This window comes from Oncorhynchus masou, unplaced genomic scaffold (assembly GCF_036934945.1).
Source record: "Oncorhynchus masou masou isolate Uvic2021 unplaced genomic scaffold, UVic_Omas_1.1 unplaced_scaffold_2263, whole genome shotgun sequence".
In the NCBI taxonomy this organism is placed as follows: Eukaryota; Metazoa; Chordata; class Actinopteri; order Salmoniformes; family Salmonidae; genus Oncorhynchus; species Oncorhynchus masou.
Window position 1 is genome coordinate 1 of NW_027008733.1, and position 18584 is coordinate 18584.

Consider the following 18584-nt stretch of genomic DNA (forward strand, 5'->3'; position numbering starts at 1 on the left):
CAACCTAGACAGTAGACTGACCTGTACCCCACAACCTAGACAGTAGACTGACCTGTACCCCACAACCTAGACAGTAGACTGGCCTGTACCCCAAAACCTAGACACCTGTAGACTGACCTGTACCCCAAAACCTAGACAGTAGACTGACCTGTACCCCACAACCTAGACAGTAGACTGACCTGTACTCCAAAACCTAGACAGTAGACTGACCTGTACCCCAAAACCTAGACAGTAGACTGACCTGTACCCCACAACCTAGACAGTAGACTGACCTGTACCCCAAAACCTAGACAGTAGACTGACCTGTACTCCAAAACCTAGACAGTAGACTGACCTGTACCCCACAACCTAGACAGTAGACTGACCTGTACCCCACAACCTAGACAGTAGACTGACCTGTACCCCCTAAACCTAGACAGTAGACTGACCTGTACCCCACAACCTAGACAGTAGACTGACCTGTACCCCAAAACCTAGACAGTAGACTGACCTGTACCCCACAACCTAGACAGTAGACTGACCTGTACCCCACAACCTAGACAGTAGACTGACCTGTACCCCACAACCTAGACAGTAGACTGACCTGTACCCCACAACCTAGACAAAACCTGTACCCCACAACCTAGACAGTAGACTGACCTGTACCCCTAAACCTAGACAGTAGACTGACCTGTACTCCAAAACCTAGACAGTAGACCTACCTGTACCCCACAACCTAGACAGTAGACTGACCTGTACTCCAAAACCTAGACAGTAGACTGACCTGTACCCCAAAACCTAGACAGTAGACTGACCTGTACCCCACAACCTAGACCTAGACAGTAGACTGACCTGTACCCCAAAACCTAGACAGTAGACTGACCTGTACCCCAAAACCTAGACAGTAGACTGACCTGTACCCCACAACCTAGACAGTAGACTGACCTGTACCCCTAAACCTAGACAGTAGACTGACCTGTACTCCAAAACCTAGACAGTAGACTGACCTGTACCCCACAACCTAGACAGTAGACTGACCTGTACCCCAAAACCTAACGTGATATACTTCAGCGATATATATTTCAAAACGCGGCAATACGGGTTTACTATTGTTTTCTATTGTAACTTTTTTTTTATCAGAAGAGATTTGTAAAAGAAAGATATTAATCATTTAAATGTCAAAAAGTAGAATTGTCTTATTCTAATGTGTATGGCTCAGAAATTAAAATGAAAGACAAGTGTTTGGGCTACAGATTAGTCTCTCTAGACAAGCGGGTTCCTCCCACAATTTAACAATGTTCAAGCATGTCCCTGGTCTGGGATTTCCAAGAATGGCTACAGACCATAGGGCCTTCAGATAATATAAGGGGAAACAGTGACTACTAGTGGTCTTTATTTGAATAATACAAGAATGACACTCACTGTGTCCAAAGTGTGTCTCTAATGCAATAAACTCCATAAAACAACTGTGTCTTGGTCAAATGTTCTGTTAAGTGAGGACTGAGACACGTGATACTGAATAAACGTGTTTATTAAGGATAAGTAATACGGCTGGGGAGTAAATGATGACATCAGTTACATGTAATCTGATTACAATGAAAAAATGTAACTGAGATCACTTATGTTACCAGCAAAAACACTGTATTCAGATTACAGATACTTTAGGAAAAACGAGATGATTACTTCTTGGATTACTTTTTAAAAAAAGGATGTTTTGCAAAAAAATGACAGCTTTCTGTTTTCTCAACGACGTTCCGTTAAGCATTGACAAAAGGAACAAGTTTAAAGGACGAATGCAGCTGTTTTTATCTCAATATCAAATCATTTCTAACTGACAATTAAGTGCCTTATTGTGATTTCAATTAAAATGGTCAAAAATAAACAAAAAAATTGCTTCTTGGCAAAGAACAATTTCTATTGGTCTGAGTTGGGAAGGAAAACTGAAAACTAGCTGTTATTGGCAGAGAGGTTTGGAACGCTCTTTCTTATTGGTCGATTAACTAACTAACCAGATGGTGATTTCACCACACAGTATTATTCCAACCTCATAGTGAGGAAATATACACTGAGTGGACAAAACATTAGGAACACCTGCTCTTTCCATGACATAGACTGACCAGGTGAAAGATATGATCCCTTATTGATGTCACCTGTTAAATCCACTTCAATCAGTGTAGATGAAGGAGAAGAGACAGGCTAAATAATGATTTGTAAGCCTTGAGACAATTGAGACATGTATTGTGTATGTGTGCCATTCAGAATGTATTAGTGCCTTTGAACAGGGTATGGTAGTAAGGCGCACCTGGGTTTTTAACGCTCAACAGTTTCCCGTGTGTATCAAGAGTGGTCCCCCACCCAAAAGACATCCAGCCAACTTGACACAACTGTAGGAATCAATGGAGTCAAGATGGGCCAGCATCCCTGTGGAACGCTTTCCACACACCTGCAACCCTCTCGGCAAAAGGGGGTGCAACTCAATATTAGGAAGGTATTCCTAATGTTTTGTACAATTGGTGTATATAAAACACAGGACAATCACATTTTTGACTGTATGGGCCTTCAGGTTTATGGTCAGCAAGTCTGAGACCACTGTGATGACACACCAACTGATGACCACCAATCGGAGACCACTGTGATGACACACCAACTGATGACCACCAATCGGAGACCACTGTGATGACAAACGCGATTGATGGATTATTTTAGTATTCTTCTAATCAAAATGTAACTGAAAGTAATCAGATTACGTTACTGAGATTGAGTAATTAGGACAGGTAATTAGTAACGGTAACAGATTACATTGGACAGGTAATTAGTAACGGTAACAGATTACATTGGACAGGTAATTAGTAACGGTAACAGATTACATTGGACAGGTAATTAGTAACTGTAACAGATTACATGGGACAGGTAATTAGTAACTGTGCTGTAACAGATTACATTGGACAGGTAATTAGTAACTGTGACAGATTACATTGGACAGGTAATTAGTAACTATGACAGATTACATTGGACAGGTAATTAGTAACTGTGACAGATTACATTGGACAGGTAATTAGTAACTGTGACAGATTACATTGGACAGGTAATTAGTACTGTAACAGATTACATTGGACAGGTAATTAGTAACTGTGACAGATTACATTGGACAGGTAATTAGTAACTAACAGATTACATTGGACAGGTAATTAGTAACTGTGCTGTAACAGATTACATTGGACAGGTAATTAGTAACTAACAGATTACATTGGACAGGTAATTAGTAACTAACAGATTACATTGGACAGGTAATTAGTAACTGTGACAGATTACATTGGACAGGTAATTAGTAACTAACAGATTACATTGGACAGGTAATTAGTAACTGTACTGTAACAGATTACATTGGACAGGTAATTAGTAACTGTGACAGATTACATTGGACAGGTAATTAGTAACTAACAGATTACATTGGACAGGTAATTAGTAACTAACAGATTACATTGGACAGGTAATTAGTAACTAACAGATTACATTGGACAGGTAATTAGTAACTGTAACAGATTACATTGGACAGGTAATTAGTAACTGTAACAGATTACATTGGACAGGTAAATAGTAACTAACAGATTACATTGGACAGGTAATTAGTAACTAACAGATTACATTGGACAGGTAATTAGTAACTAACAGATTACATTGGACAGGTAATTAGTAACAGATTACATTTATAAAGTAACCTAACCAACCCTGGACAAATAAGTCATCACATGATCAAGGCTTTGGTCTATGGCCACTCAGGTGACCAAACCAGACACATTCCTTGGGCCACGTCTGGGTGGGTGACAACTGGTGTGTGTGTGTGTGTGTGAGAGAGAGAGTGTGTAAGGGGTACACACACTACACCACCTTGGCGCCAGGGGACTGGATTGGGACAGTATGGGAGGTGGTCAACACTAACAGCTGGAATTATCACAACTGTCATTGACAGTGGATTACAATGAACACATTGCTGTACAGGCTTACACACACATACTTAGACATACACAAAAGTAAATTGTAGGCAACAAAATACATAATAATGTGTATAGCTCTCAAAGTATACGAGACACAATGTAATGGGCTCACTACAAACGGCTAGACTTACAGTAAAACGCTTGTTGTCGTTTCCAAACAGTGTAAGAACTTCAGAGTGTTTGACAATAAACTGTTATCATGATCTGTGATGAGGTGAGGAAGTGTTTACCCAAGTGCGCCCTCTTCTGTTTGAAATACCTGGCAAGTAATCAAAGAGCTGCACGAGTACGGCTCTAGAATAGAGTGTGTTCTATTGTGACAGTCTCTCTGCGTCCAGAGGAAAGCCCGTTCATTTCTCTCGTGACCTCAAGCATAGCGCCCTCCCGCCAGCGTCTGATGTTGAAAGACTCGTGCACGTAGGGCGGTGGAGTGGACGGAGGCCATTCTCGTGAACGCGCATCCCGATCCTTACGTCACTGAAGCGCCCTGGCTCGGGATCTACTGGTAGTGCTGGCAATAGAGGAGAAAATATCAACTGCTCCGAAAAGAGGCATTTTCTATCGGTTGTAACGGTTCCTCAACGGATAACGGTTCTATCTGACGCCGGATACGGATAATTGACATAACTGGACTAACCGAATTTATGAGAAGAAGGTAGGTGACATTTTAAAAGTGATTTTCTAGATTGAAGCCCACTTCTGACTGGGCTGAGAAGTGGACAGTCTAAATTGCCGTGAGTGTGTGTGTGTGTGTCTCAGGAAAGAGCAGTCGTGTACATGTGTTGAGTGTGTGTGGTGTGCTATATGGTAGTTCTGACAGCATGTCTGTTGTAATTAACTCTAATTATAGCAGCTTTACTTAGTTGTTGTCTCGAGTTGTTGGGCTCTTGTGCAGCGCGAGACAGGAGGGAAAATGTATTTAGCGGTTGAGGAAAAGAGGTGTCTCGTTTCACTGGGGTTTAACACAATGTATGTATGTTATGTATTCTACTATTCAATGTGTTCATGTGTTCCCTCAGAGAAATAGGCCGTTTTATAGCCGACTACAGCGGGTATGAATCAGTGCATTGCGTTGTTTTGTCGGTATAGTGAGCGGGGTCTTCTAGACTGCCGTTGAGGGTTCATTTGACTGTCTTACTTACTAAAGGTTTGTCTTTGACTTGTCAGTCTTACGAAAGAGCTGTCAACTCGCTGCGTGGCCAACACAGCATGTCGACACCCGCTCTACAGAGGAGCCAACAACCTAGTCCAGCAAGTTGCAAGTTGTTACATTGTTGCTACATTGTGTGGATAAAACATGTATCGCCAGGCCTATTCGGCAACATTGTAGCCAGACGTCATTGTTGTAAACACAAAAGCTATAGAAAGATTTACGACAGCTCCGATTAGATAGACTCATTATTTTATCTACGACACGCTTTCCTACGGGAATGACTTGTTTATCGGAGATTTACCTCCAAAGTGTAATGTTGCCGCCCGTTGAAATGGCATTTCCCCAGCTCCTCCCATGAGCACTGGAGTCAAATAACCCTGGCGCGGCTCCCTTCCAGAATACCCAATCTGAACTAAACATTAGACCTTCTAAAGTGTTTGTAAACGCCCTGTGTAATTGACTGTAGCCTGTTCCAGAGCACCCGTGATTGACTTGGACGTAAATGTAAGAGGAGGCGGTATTTGTGGGCTATTCCCGGTATCCACCAGACTACTCGTATCCTCCAGACAGCGGGCAACAGGTTGCTTCATGACTGGGGCTAACGTTGTCATCGACCCCTTGTTATTCACGCGTCACTGGGCCTGGGTTTACCTCAAACAGCCTAAGAACTACTCAGTAATAATGCTGCTCCCTAACTAGATTATTTTGACAGAATAATAACATTGTATTTTTTATTATCAGTTACTATTCTTTGAACGGTAGTATTTTTCAGCAAGCTACAGTGGGCCTAGTTTGTAACCGCAGTAGGTACCGTCTGTATTTTTCATGAAGTCGCTAATTACCGGAGAAGTTACCTTCAGATCATACACGTTTTAAAACATTTTTAGTTTAGTTTATTAGCTCGTGCTGCAGCTACTCTTCCTGGGGTCTGTTCAATATTGTACATGTCATACATTACACAATGCTGTGTGTCCTGGCCTTTTGACTGATCATTGATTAGTCAGTTTACTGATAATTGATTATGTCTGTCTGCCTGTCAGTCTGCCTGTGTGTATGAGAGTAATGAATGAGTGAATGAATGAATGAGTGAATGTGAATGAGTGAATGAATGAATGATGTGAATGACTGAATGTGAGTGAATGAGTGTCAGAGCCCACCTGTTATGAGGAGATAAGTTAACATGTCCCCCTAACTCCATATTCTGTGAGGGCTGCTCCAACATAAGGCCTGTCTCAGGCTGCTCCACTGTAAGGCCTTATGTCAGGCTGCTCCACTGTAAGGCATTATGAGGCTGCTCCACTGTAAGGCCGTATGCCATGCTGCTCCACTGTAAGGCCGTATGCCATGCTGCTCCACTGTAAGGCCTTATGTCAGGCTGCTCCACTGTAAGGCCTTATGTCAGGCTGCTCCACTGTAAGGCCTTATGTCAGGCTGCTCCACTGTAAGGCCTTATGCCAGGCTGCTCCACTGTAAGGCCTTATGCCAGGCTGCTCCACTGTAAGGCCTTATGCCAGGCTGCTCCACTGTAAGGCCTTATGCCAGGCTGCTCCACTGTAAGACCTTATGCTCTGCTCCACTGTAAGGCCGTATGCCAGGCTGCTCCACTGTAAGGCCTTATGTCAGGCTGCTCCACTGTAAGGCCTTATGCCAGGCTGCTCCACTGTAAGGCCTTATGCCAGGCTGCTCCACTGTAAGGCCTTATGCCAGGCTGCTCCACTGTAAGGCCGTATGTCAGGCTGTTCCACTGTAAGGCCTTACGTCAGGCTGCTCCACTGTAAGGCCTTATGCCAGGCTGCTCCACTGTAAGGCCTTATGCCAGGCTGCTCCACTGTAAGGCCTTATGCCAGGCTGCTCCACTGTAAGGCCTTATGCCAGGCTGCTCCACTGTAAGGCCTTACGTCAGGCTGCTCCACTGTAAGGCCTTATGCCAGGCTGTTCCACTGTAAGGCCGTATGCCAGGCTGCTCCACTGTAAGGCCTTATGTCAGGCTGCTCCACTGAGAGAGGACCCATGTACAAACTACTGCCTGAGTTGTTTGTTGAGTCCAATATGTGCAAGTCAAGACCTGTCATCTCTCACTTCTGTAACTTCAAATTTTCTCAAAATAAGTGTGTGTTATCATGTATCAACTTGCAAGTGGCTTTCTGAGATAAAGAGTCTAATGGATAAGGATAATGCTGAGTGAGAGAAATTATATTAATGTATTGTAGAGGAAGGATAATGCCGCAGTGCGCACGAAGGATAATGCTGAACTGTATACGAATGACAACGCCGCACTGCACACAAATGATAAGCCGCATTATAGAGAAGGATAATGCTGTTTGTACACGAATGATAATGCTGCAGTGTAGAATGAGGATAATGTTGCACCATATATGAAGGATCATCCTGTATTGCAGAGGAAGGATAATGCTGTAGTGTAGAGGAATGATAATGCTGCATCATACAGGAAAGATAATGCAGTAGTGTAGAGGAAGGATAATGCAGTAGCGTAGAGGAAGGATAATGCAGTAGTGTAGAGGAAGGATAATGCAGTAGTGTAAATGGATGATAATGCAGTAGTGCAGAGGAAGGATAATGCAGTAGTGCAGAGGAAGGATAATGCAGTAGTGTAGAGGGAGGATAATGCAGTAGCGTAGAGGAAGGATAATGCAGTAGCGTAGAGGAAGGATAATGCAGTAGTGTAGAGGGAGGATAGTGCCGAAGTGTAGAGGGAGGATAGTGCTCTATTGTAGAGGAAGGATAGTGCTCTATTGTAGAGGAAGGATAGTGCTCTATTGTAGAGGAAGGATAGTGCTCTATTGTAGAGGAAGGATAGTGCTCTATTGTAGAGGAAGGATAGTGCTCTATTGTAGAGGAAGGATAGTGCTCTATTGTAGAGGAAGGATAGTGCTCTATTGTAGAGGAAGGATAGTGCTGTAGTGTAGAGGAAGGATTGTATTGTACAGGCCGCCAGGGTTTATACCAGGTGTGTGTGTGTACAGGCCCCAGGGTTTATACCAGGTGTGTGTGTACAGGCCCCCAGGGTTTACACCAGGTGTGTGTGTGCAGGCCCCCAGGGTTTACACCAGGTGTGTGTGTGCAGGCCCCCAGGGTTTACACCAGGTGTGTGTGTGCAGGCCCCCAGGGTTTACACCAGGTGTGTGTGTACAGGCCCCCAGGGTTTATACCAGTTGTGTGTGTACAGGCCCCCAGGGTTTATACCAGGTGTGTGTGTACAGGCCCCCAGGGTTTACACCAGGTGTGTGTGTACAGGCCCCCAGGGTTTACACCAGGTGTGTGTGTACAGGCCCCCAGGGGTTATACCAGGTGTGTGTGTGCAGGCCCCCAGGGTTTATACCAGGTGTGTGTGTGCAGGCCCCCAGGGTTTATACCAGGTGTGTGTGTGCAGGCCCCCAGGGTTTATACCAGGTGTGTGTGTGCAGGCCCCCAGGGTTTATACCAGGTGTGTGTGTGCAGGCCCCCAGGGGTTATACCAGGTGTGTGTGTGCAGGCCCCCAGGGTTTATACCAGGTGTGTGTGTGCAGGCCCCCAGGGGTTATACCAGGTGTGTGTGTGCAGGCCCCCAGGGTTTATACCAGGTGTGTGTGCAGGCCCCCAGGCTTTATACCAGGTGTGTGTGTGCAGGCCCCCAGGGTTTATACCAGGTGTGTGTGTGCAGGCCCCCAGGGTTTATACCAGGTCTGTGTGTGCAGGCCCCCAGGGTTTATACCAGGTGTGTGTGCAGGCCCCCAGGGGTTATACCAGGTGTGTGTGCAGGCCCCCAGGGTTTATACCAGGTGTGTGTGTGCAGGCCCCCAGGGTTTATACCAGGTGTGTGTGTGCAGGCCCCCAGGGTTTATACCAGGTGTGTGTGCAGGCCCCCAGGGTTTATACCAGGTGTGTGTGCAGGCCCCCAGGGTTTATACCAGGTGTGTGTGCAGGCCGCCAGGGTTTATACCAGGTGTGTGTGTGCAGGCCGCCAGGGTTTATACCAGGTGTGTGTGCAGGCCCCCAGGGTTTATACCAGGTGTGTGTGCAGGCCGCCAGGATTCAACATAAAGCCTGTTTACCCACATAATAATCCTGTAGTGGGTGATTCTTCACCTTTTCTGCACAGGGATTCGAACTAGCGACCTTTCGGTTACTGGTGCAACACTCTAACCACTTGGCTACCTGTCACTTGCATATATGTCGCTGAATAAACTATCCCTTTCACACCCCTTTCTCACACCTAACAAAGGGATATTACCCTGTCTCCTCCCCCTATACATATCTATACATATCTACCTCCATCACTCCAGTATCCCTGTCTCCTCCCCCCTATACATATCTATACATATCTACCTCCATCACTCCAGTATCCCTGTCTCCTCCTCCCTATACATATCTACCTCCATCACTCCAGTATCCCTGTCTCCTTACCTCTATACATATCTACCTCCATCACTCCAGTATCCCTGTCTCCTTACCTCTATACATATCTATACATATCTACCTCCATCACTCCAGTATCCCTGTCTCCTCCCCCCTATACATATCTACCTCCATCACTCCAGTATCCCTGTCTCCTCCCCCTATACATATCTACCTCCATCACTCCAGTATCCCTGTCTCCTTACCTCTATACATATCTACCTCCATCACTCCAGTATCCCTGTCTCCTCCCCCCTATACATATCTATACATATCTACCTCCATCACTCCAGTATCCCTGTCTCCTCCTCCCTATACATATCTACCTCCATCACTCCAGTATCCCTGTCTCCTCCTCCCTATACATATCTACCTCCATCACTCCAGTATCCCTGTCTCCTCCTCCCTATACATATCTACCTCCATCACTCCAGTATCCCTGTCTCCTCCCCCCTATACATATCTATACATATCTACCTCCATCACTCCAGTATCCCTGTCTCCTCCTCCCTATACATATCTACCTCCATCACTCCAGTATCCCTGTCTCCTCCCCCTATACATATCTACCTCCATCACTCCAGTATCCCTGTCTCCTTACCTCTATACATATCTACCTCCATCACTCCAGTATCCCTGTCTCCTTACCTCTATACATATCTACCTCCATCACTCCAGTATCCCTGTCTCCTCCCCTATACATATCTATACATATCTACCTCCATCACTCCAGTATCCCTGTCTCCTCCCCCTATACATATCTATACATATCTACCTCCATCACTCCAGTATCCCTGTCTCCTTCCCCCTATACATATCTACCTCCATCACTTCAGTATCCCTGTCTCCTCCCCCTATACATATCTACCTCCATCACTCCAGTATCCATGTCTCCTTACCCCTATACATATCTACCTCCATCACTCCAGTATCCCTGTCACCTCCCCCTATACATATCTACCTCCATCACTCCAGTATCCCTGTCTCCTTACCTCTATACATATCTACCTCCATCACTCCAGTATCCCTGTCACCTCCCCCCTATACATATCTACCTCCATCACTCCAGTATCCCTGTCTCCTTACCCCTATACATATCTATACATATCTACCTCCATCACTCCAGTATCCCTGTCTCCTTCCCCCTATACATATCTACCTCCATCACTTCAGTATCCCTGTCTCCTCCCCACTATACATATCTACCTCCATCACTCCAGTATCCATGTCTCCTTACCCCTATACATATCTACCTCCATCCCTCCAGTATCCCTGTCACCTCCCCCTATACATATCTACCTCCATCACTCCAGTATCCCTGTCTCCTTACCTCTATACATATCTACCTCCATCACTCCAGTATCCCTGTCACCTCCCCCCTATACATATCTACCTCCATCACTCCAGTATCCCTGTCTCCTTACCCCTATACATATCTATACATATCTACCTCCATCACTCCAGTATCCCTGTCTCCTCCCCCCTATACATATCTATACATATCTACCTCCATCACTCCAGTATCCCTGTCTCCTCCTCCCTATACATATCTATACATATCTACCTCCATCACTCCAGTATCCCTGTCTCCTCCCCCCTATACATATCTATACATATCTACCTCCATCACTCCAGTATCCCTGTCTCCTTCCCCCTATACATATCTACCTCCATCACTTCAGTATCCCTGTCTCCTCCCCCCTATACATATCTACCTCCATCACTCCAGTATCCATGTCTCCTTACCCCTATACATATCTACCTCCATCACTCCAGTATCCCTGTCACCTCCCCCTATACATATCTACCTCCATCACTCCAGTATCCCTGTCTCCTTACCTCTATACATATCTACCTCCATCACTCCAGTATCCCTGTCACCTCCCCCCTATACATATCTACCTCCATCACTCCAGTATCCCTGTCTCCTTACCCCTATACATATCTATACATATCTACCTCCATCACTCCAGTATCCCTGTCTCCTTCCCCCTATACATATCTACCTCCATCACTTCAGTATCCCTGTCTCCTCCCCCCTATACATATCTACCTCCATCACTCCAGTATCCATGTCTCCTTACCCCTATACATATCTACCTCCATCACTCCAGTATCCCTGTCACCTCCCCCTATACATATCTACCTCCATCACTCCAGTATCCCTGTCTCCTTACCTCTATACATATCTACCTCCATCACTCCAGTATCCCTGTCACCTCCCCCTATACATATCTACCTCCATCACTCCAGTATCCCTGTCTCCTTACCCCTATACATATCTATACATATCTACCTCCATCACTCCAGTATCCCTGTCTCCTCCCCCTATACATATCTATACATATCTACCTCCATCACTCCAGTATCCCTGTCTCCTCCTCCCTATACATATCTATACATATCTACCTCCATCACTCCAGTATCCCTGTCTCCTCCCCCCTATACATATCTATACATATCTACCTCCATCACTCCAGTATCCCTGTCTCCTCCTCCCTATACATATCTACCTCCATCACTCCAGTATCCCTGTCTCCTCCCCCCTATACATATCTACCTCCATCACTCCAGTATCCCTGTCTCCTTACCTCTATACATATCTACCTCCATCACTCCAGTATCCCTGTCTCCTTACCTCTATACATATCTACCTCCATCACTCCAGTATCCCTGTCTCCTCCCCTCTATACATATCTATACATATCTACCTCCATCACTCCAGTATCCCTGTCTCCTCCCCCCTATACATATCTATACATATCTACCTCCATCACTCCAGTATCCCTGTCTCCTTCCCCCTATACATATCTACCTCCATCACTTCAGTATCCCTGTCTCCTCCCCCCTATACATATCTACCTCCATCACTCCAGTATCCCTGTCACCTCCCCCTATACATATCTACCTCCATCACTCCAGTATCCCTGTCTCCTTACCTCTATACATATCTACCTCCATCACTCCAGTATCCCTGTCTCCTTACCCCTATACATATCTATACATATCTACCTCCATCACTCCAGTATCCCTGTCTCCTCCTCCCTATACATATCTACCTCCATCACTCCAGTATCCCTGTCTCCTCCCCTCTATACATATCTACCTCCATCACTCCAGTATCCCTGTCTCCTTACCTCTATACATATCTACCTCCATCACTCCAGTATCCCTGTCTCCTCCCCCCTATACATATCTACCTCCATCACTCCAGTATCCCTGTCTCCTTACCCCTATACATATCTATACATATCTACCTCCATCACTCCAGTATCCCTGTCTCCTCCCCCCTATACATATCTATACATATCTACCTCCATCACTCCAGTATCCCTGTCTCCTCCCACATATACATATCTATACATATCTACCTCCATCACTCCAGTATCCCTGTCTCCTCCCCCCTATACATATCTATACATATCTACCTCCATCACTCCAGTATCCCTGTCTCCTCCTCCCTATACATATCTATACATATCTACCTCCATCACTCCAGTATCCCTGTCTCCTCCCCCCTATACATATCTATACATATCTACCTCCATCACTCCAGTATCCCTGTCTCCTTACCTCTATACATATCTACCTCCATCACTCCAGTATCCCTGTCTCCTCCCCCCTATACATATCTACCTCCATCACTCCAGTATCCCTGTCACCTCCCCCTATACATATCTACCTCCATCACTCCAGTATCCCTGTCTCCTTACCCCTATACATATCTACCTCCATCACTCCAGTATCCCTGTCTCCTTACCCCTATACATATCTACCTCCATCACTCCAGTATCCCTGTCTCCTTACCCCTATACATATCTACCTCCATCACTCCAGAGACAAGGACATCCCTATCGGCCAAACCCTCCCTAACCCGGACGACGCTGGGCCAATTGCGCGTCGCCCCACGGACCTCCTGGTCGCGGCCGGTTACGACAGAGCCTGGGCCCGAACCCAGAGTCTCTGGTGGCAGAGCTGGCGCTGCAGTACAGCCCTTAACCACTGCACCACCCGGGAATTATGGGGTATTGTGTGTAGATCTGTGGCACAACATGTCAAGTCAAGGGGGTTGAATGCTTTCTGAGGTTAAATCAAACACGACTGTATATCAGAGTTATTTGTAACTGTTTGGAGAGGTAGCAATATTCATCTTGAAATCTATGCTTTGAAATACACAAGCCTTCTTTGTTGTTTTTCAACATTATTAACAAATTTCGATGATGTCTTTAAACTTTTCATATCTCATGAGTTGAATAGAACCCACGTGAACGTTTTTAATTCAGTTTAATTCAGTTTAATTCTATCCCTGAGCTTTATCTAGAGCCGACATCACCCTGACATGTTGTATGTGGTTTGCCCTGGCTACATCTGAATGAGGTGTCCTCGGTTTTCCTCCAACTTGCTTTATGATCTGTTTCTGTTCTTCGGAGTCCCAAATGGCACCCTATTCCATATTTAGTGCACTGCTTTTGACCTGGGAAGTAGTGCCATTTGGGCCACTTCATATTTAGTGCACTACTTTTGACCTGGGAAGTAGTGCCATTTGGGCCACTCATATTTAGTGCACTACTTTTGACCTGGGAAGTAGTGCCATTTGGGCCACTCCATATTTAGTGCACTACTTTTGACCTGGGAAGTAGTGCCATTTGGGCCACTTCATATTTAGTGCACTACTTTTGACCTGGGAAGTAGTGCCATTTGGGCCACTCCATATTTAGTGCACTACTTTTGACCTGGGAAGTAGTGCCATTTGGGCCACTCCATATTTAGTGCACTACTTTTGACCTGGGAAGTAGTGCCATTTGGGCCACGGACTTAGTCATATGCTGAGGCCTGTTGCACACGTCGCCATGGGAACAGTGACACATGTACATGACAGTCACACCACCTGGATTAGGAGACGTTTGGTTGGTCTCTTGTTGCAGCTCATGAGTTCGTGAGCCAATAAGGACATATTTGGAAAACACTTGGATCTTTCTTGCTTCAGTGGTTCTGTTCAATTTGCCTTACAAGCTGTGTCTGTCTGTCTGTCTGTCTGTCTGTCTGTCTGTCTGTGTCTCTCTCTCTCTCTCTCTCATCTGTCTCTCTCTCTCTCTCACTCATCTGTCTCTCTCTCTCTCACTCATCTGTCTCTCTCTCTCTCTCACTCATCTGTCTCTCTCTCTCTCTCTCACTCATCTGTCTCTCTCTCTCTCTCTCACTCATCTGTCTCTCTCTCACTCATCTGTCTCTCTCTCACTCATCTGTCTCTCTCTCACTCATCTGTCTCTCTCTCACTCTCACTCATCTGTCTCTCTCTCTCTCACTCTCACTCATCTATCTCTCTCTCTCTCTCTCTCACTCATCTGTCTCTCTCTCTCTCACTCATCTGTCTCTCTCTCTCACTCATCTGTCTGTCTGTCTGTCTGTCTGTCTGTCTGTCTGTCTGTCTGTCTGTCTGTCTGTCTGTCTGTCTGTCTGTCTCTGTCTGTCTGTGTCTCTGTCTGTGTCTCTGTCTGTCTGTGTCTGTCTCTCTCTCTGTCTCGTCTGTCTGTCTCTCTCTCTCTCTCTCTCTCTCTCTCTCTTATTCAATTCAATTCAAGGGGCTTTATTGGCATGGGAAACATGTGTTAACATTGCCAAAGCAAGTGAGGTAGATAATATGCAAAAATTCAATAAACAATAAAAATTAACATTACACATACAGAAGTTTCAAAACAATAAAGACATGACAAATGTCATATTATGTGTATATATACAGTGTTGTAACAATGTACAAATGGTTAAAGTACACAAGGGAAAATAAATTAGATTTTGATTCGATTGGATTTGATCTGTGTGTGTGTGTGTGTGTGTGTGTGTGTGTGTGTGTGTGTGTGTGTGTAATGGTTGCCTGGAGGCAGGGTCCTGGCCTGCTGTATCCAGGTGTGTGTTTGGTGGCCTGTGGGGGGAGAGAACAGATGGTCAGTTAAGTGTTTGTGTTTGCACATGTGTGTTTATGTGGCCTTGCGTGTGTGTTTATGTGGACGTGTGTGTGTGTGGCCGTGTGTGCGTGACTGGTTGTGACATTAGCAGAGGTGGCCAGAGCACTCCAGCCTTCAGCTCTGATCCTCAGCCATTCAGTCCCATTCAAATTCAAATACTTCCGGCTTCATGCGCCATCTGGAGATTTCCATAGGAACATGGATGACGTCAGCGCTGGAGGATAGGATTGTAGCTGGGTCTGGTGTTACTGGGTCTGGTGTTACTGGGTCTGGTGTTACTGGGTCTGGGTAGAGGTGGAGGATAGGATGGTAGCTGGGTCTGGGTAGAGGTGGAGGATAGGATGGTAGCTGGGTCTGGGTAGAGGTGGAGGATAGGATGGTAGCTGGGTCTGGTAGCTGGGTTTGGGTAGAGGTGGAGGATAGGATTGTAAACAGAGGCCTGACTTGGCAGACATGTTTCTGTCTGTGTTGCCATCTGTGACTGTGTGTGTTGTGTGTGTGTGTGTGTGTGTTCTGTGTTTGTGTGTGTTCTCTGTGTGTGTGTGTGTGTGTGTGTGTTGTTCTGTATGTATATGTGTGTTCTGTGTTTGTTCTGTGTTTGTGTGTTCTATATGTGTGTGTTCTCTCTGTGTGTGTGTTTTCTGTATGTGTGTTTTCTGTATGTGTGTTTTCTGTATGTGTGTGTGTGTGTGTGTATGTTCCGTGTGTGTGTTCTGTGTGTGTGTATGGTCCGTGTGTGTTTGTGTGTGTTCTGTGTGTTTGTGTGTGTGTGTATGTTCTGTGTGTGTGTGTGTGTGTGTGTGTTCCGTGTGTGTGTGTGTGTGTTCCGTGTGTGTTTGTGTGTGTTCTGTGTGTTTGTGTGTGTTCTGTGTGTGTGTGTGTTCTGTGTGTGTGTGTGTGTGTTCTGTGTGTGTGTTTGTGTGTGTTCTGTGTGTTTGTGTGTGTGTGTATGTTCCGTGTGTGTGTGTTCTGTGTGTGTGTGTATGTTCCGTGTGTGTTTGTGTGTGTTCTGTGTGTTTGTGTGTGTTCTGTGTGTTTGTGTGTGTTCTGTGTGTGTGTGTGTGTGTGTGTGTGTTCTCTGTAGTCTCTGTGTCCCCGGTGTGTTTCCATGTCTGGACTTCCGATTGGAGCCCGGCCAGAAAAGGCTCAGTTCTCCTACTGGTCCTCACACACACTCACACACTCACACACTCACACACTCACACACTCACACACTCTCTCTCTCTCTCTCTTACTCTCTCTCTCTTACTCTCTCTCTCTAAATGTACCCCCCCAACACATTAATGGCCAAATGCATGTTGTGACTGCCTGACCGGTGATACTGTGAAATAAATGAGAGGGAGAGATTCTTTTGCCTCCTGAGGTTGAAGAGGCTCTGTTGCGCCTTTTTCACTACACTGTGTGGTTGGGTCATTTCAGTTTGTCAGTGTTGTGTACGCCAAGGAACTTGAAGCTTTCATTCTTCTCCACTGCGATCCTGACAGATGTAGATAGGGTGGTGCCCCCTCTGCTGTTTCCTGAAATCCACAATAATTTCCTTTGTTTTGTTGATGTTGAGTGAGTTTTTTTTTCAGGCACCACACTCCTAGAGCCCTCACCTCCTCCCTATAGGCTGTCTTGTTATCATTGGAAATCAAGCTTACTACTGTTGTGTTGTCTACACACTTGATGATTGAGTTGGAGGCGTGCTTGGCTACACAGTCATGGGTGAACAGGGAGTACAGGAGGGGGCTGAGCACCTACCCTTGTGGGGCCCCAGTGTTGAGGATCAGCGGAGTGGTGGTGATGTCTCCTACCTTCACCACCTGGGTGGGAACCATGGCTACTGTATTTGGGAACCATGGCTACTGTATTTGGGAACCATCGCTACTATATTTTATATTTATCACTTATTGGTGTTAAACTAATTGTGGTAACACTTCACTTCACAGCCTCGGTTTTTCGGATGACTGCCTTGCCTGGTTCACCAATTACTTTGCAGACAGAGTTCAGTGTGTCAAATCGGAGGGCATGCTGTCCGGTCCTCTGGCAGTCTCTATGGGGGTGCCACAGGGTTCAATTCTCGGGCCGACTCTTTTCTCTGTATATATCAATGATGTTGCTCTTGCTGCGGGCGATTCCCTGATCCACCTCTACGCAGACGACACCATTCTATATACTTTCGGCCCGTCATTGGACACTGTGCTATCTAACCTCCAAACGAGCTTCAATGCCATACAACACTCCTTCCGTGGCCTCCATCTGCTCTTAAACGCTAGTAAAACCAAATGCATGCTTTTCAACCGATCGCTGCCTGCACCCGCTTGCCCGACTAGCATCACCACACTGGATGGTTCCGACCTTGAATATGTGGACACCTATAAGTACCTAGGTGTCTGGCTAGACTGCAAACTCTCCTTCCAGACCCATATCAAACATCTCTAATCGAAAATCAAATCAAGAGTCGGCTTTCTATTCCGTAACAAAGCCTCCTTCACTCACGCTGCCAAGCTTACCCTAGTAAAACTGACTATCCTACCGATCCTCGACTTCGGCGATGTCATCTACAAAATTGCTTCCAACACTCTTCTCAGCAAACTGGATGCAGTTTATCACAGTGCCATCCGTTTTGTCACTAAAGCACCTTATACTACCCACCACTGCGACTTGTATGCTCTAGTCGGCTGGCCCTCGCTACAGATTCGTCGCAAGACCCACTGGCTCCAGGTCGTCTACAAGTCCATGATAGGTAAAGCTCCACCTTATCTCAGTTCACTGGTTACGATGGCAACACCCATCCGTAGCACGCGCTCCAGCAGGTGTATCTCACTGATCATCCCTAAAGCCAACACCTCATTCGGCCGCCTTTTGTTCCAGTACTCTGCTGCCTGTGACTGGAACGAATTGCAAAAATCGCTGAAGTTGGAGACCTTTATCTCCCTCACCAACTTCAAACATCAGCTATCTGAGCAGTTAACCGATCGCTGCAGCTGTACATAATCTATTGGTAAATAGCCCACCCATTTTCACCTACCTCATCCCCACAGTTTTTATTTATTTACTTTTCTGCTCTTTTGCACACCAATATCTCTACCTGTACATGACCATTTATCAATCCAG

At 45.7% G+C, this 18584-nt stretch overlaps 1 protein-coding gene across 1 annotated transcript in view; it reads left to right on the forward strand.

Moving 5' to 3' along the window:
• Nucleotides 1-4416: 4416 nt before the first annotated feature.
• The window catches only part of LOC135533168 (ELKS/Rab6-interacting/CAST family member 1-like), a 52487-nt gene continuing 38319 nt past the window's right edge, over nt 4417-18584 (forward strand). Inside the window, exon 1 of the mRNA XM_064960572.1 lies at nt 4417-4629. The gene's annotated coding sequence lies outside the window, so the exon portion shown is untranslated. The remainder of the gene's footprint in view (nt 4630-18584) is intronic.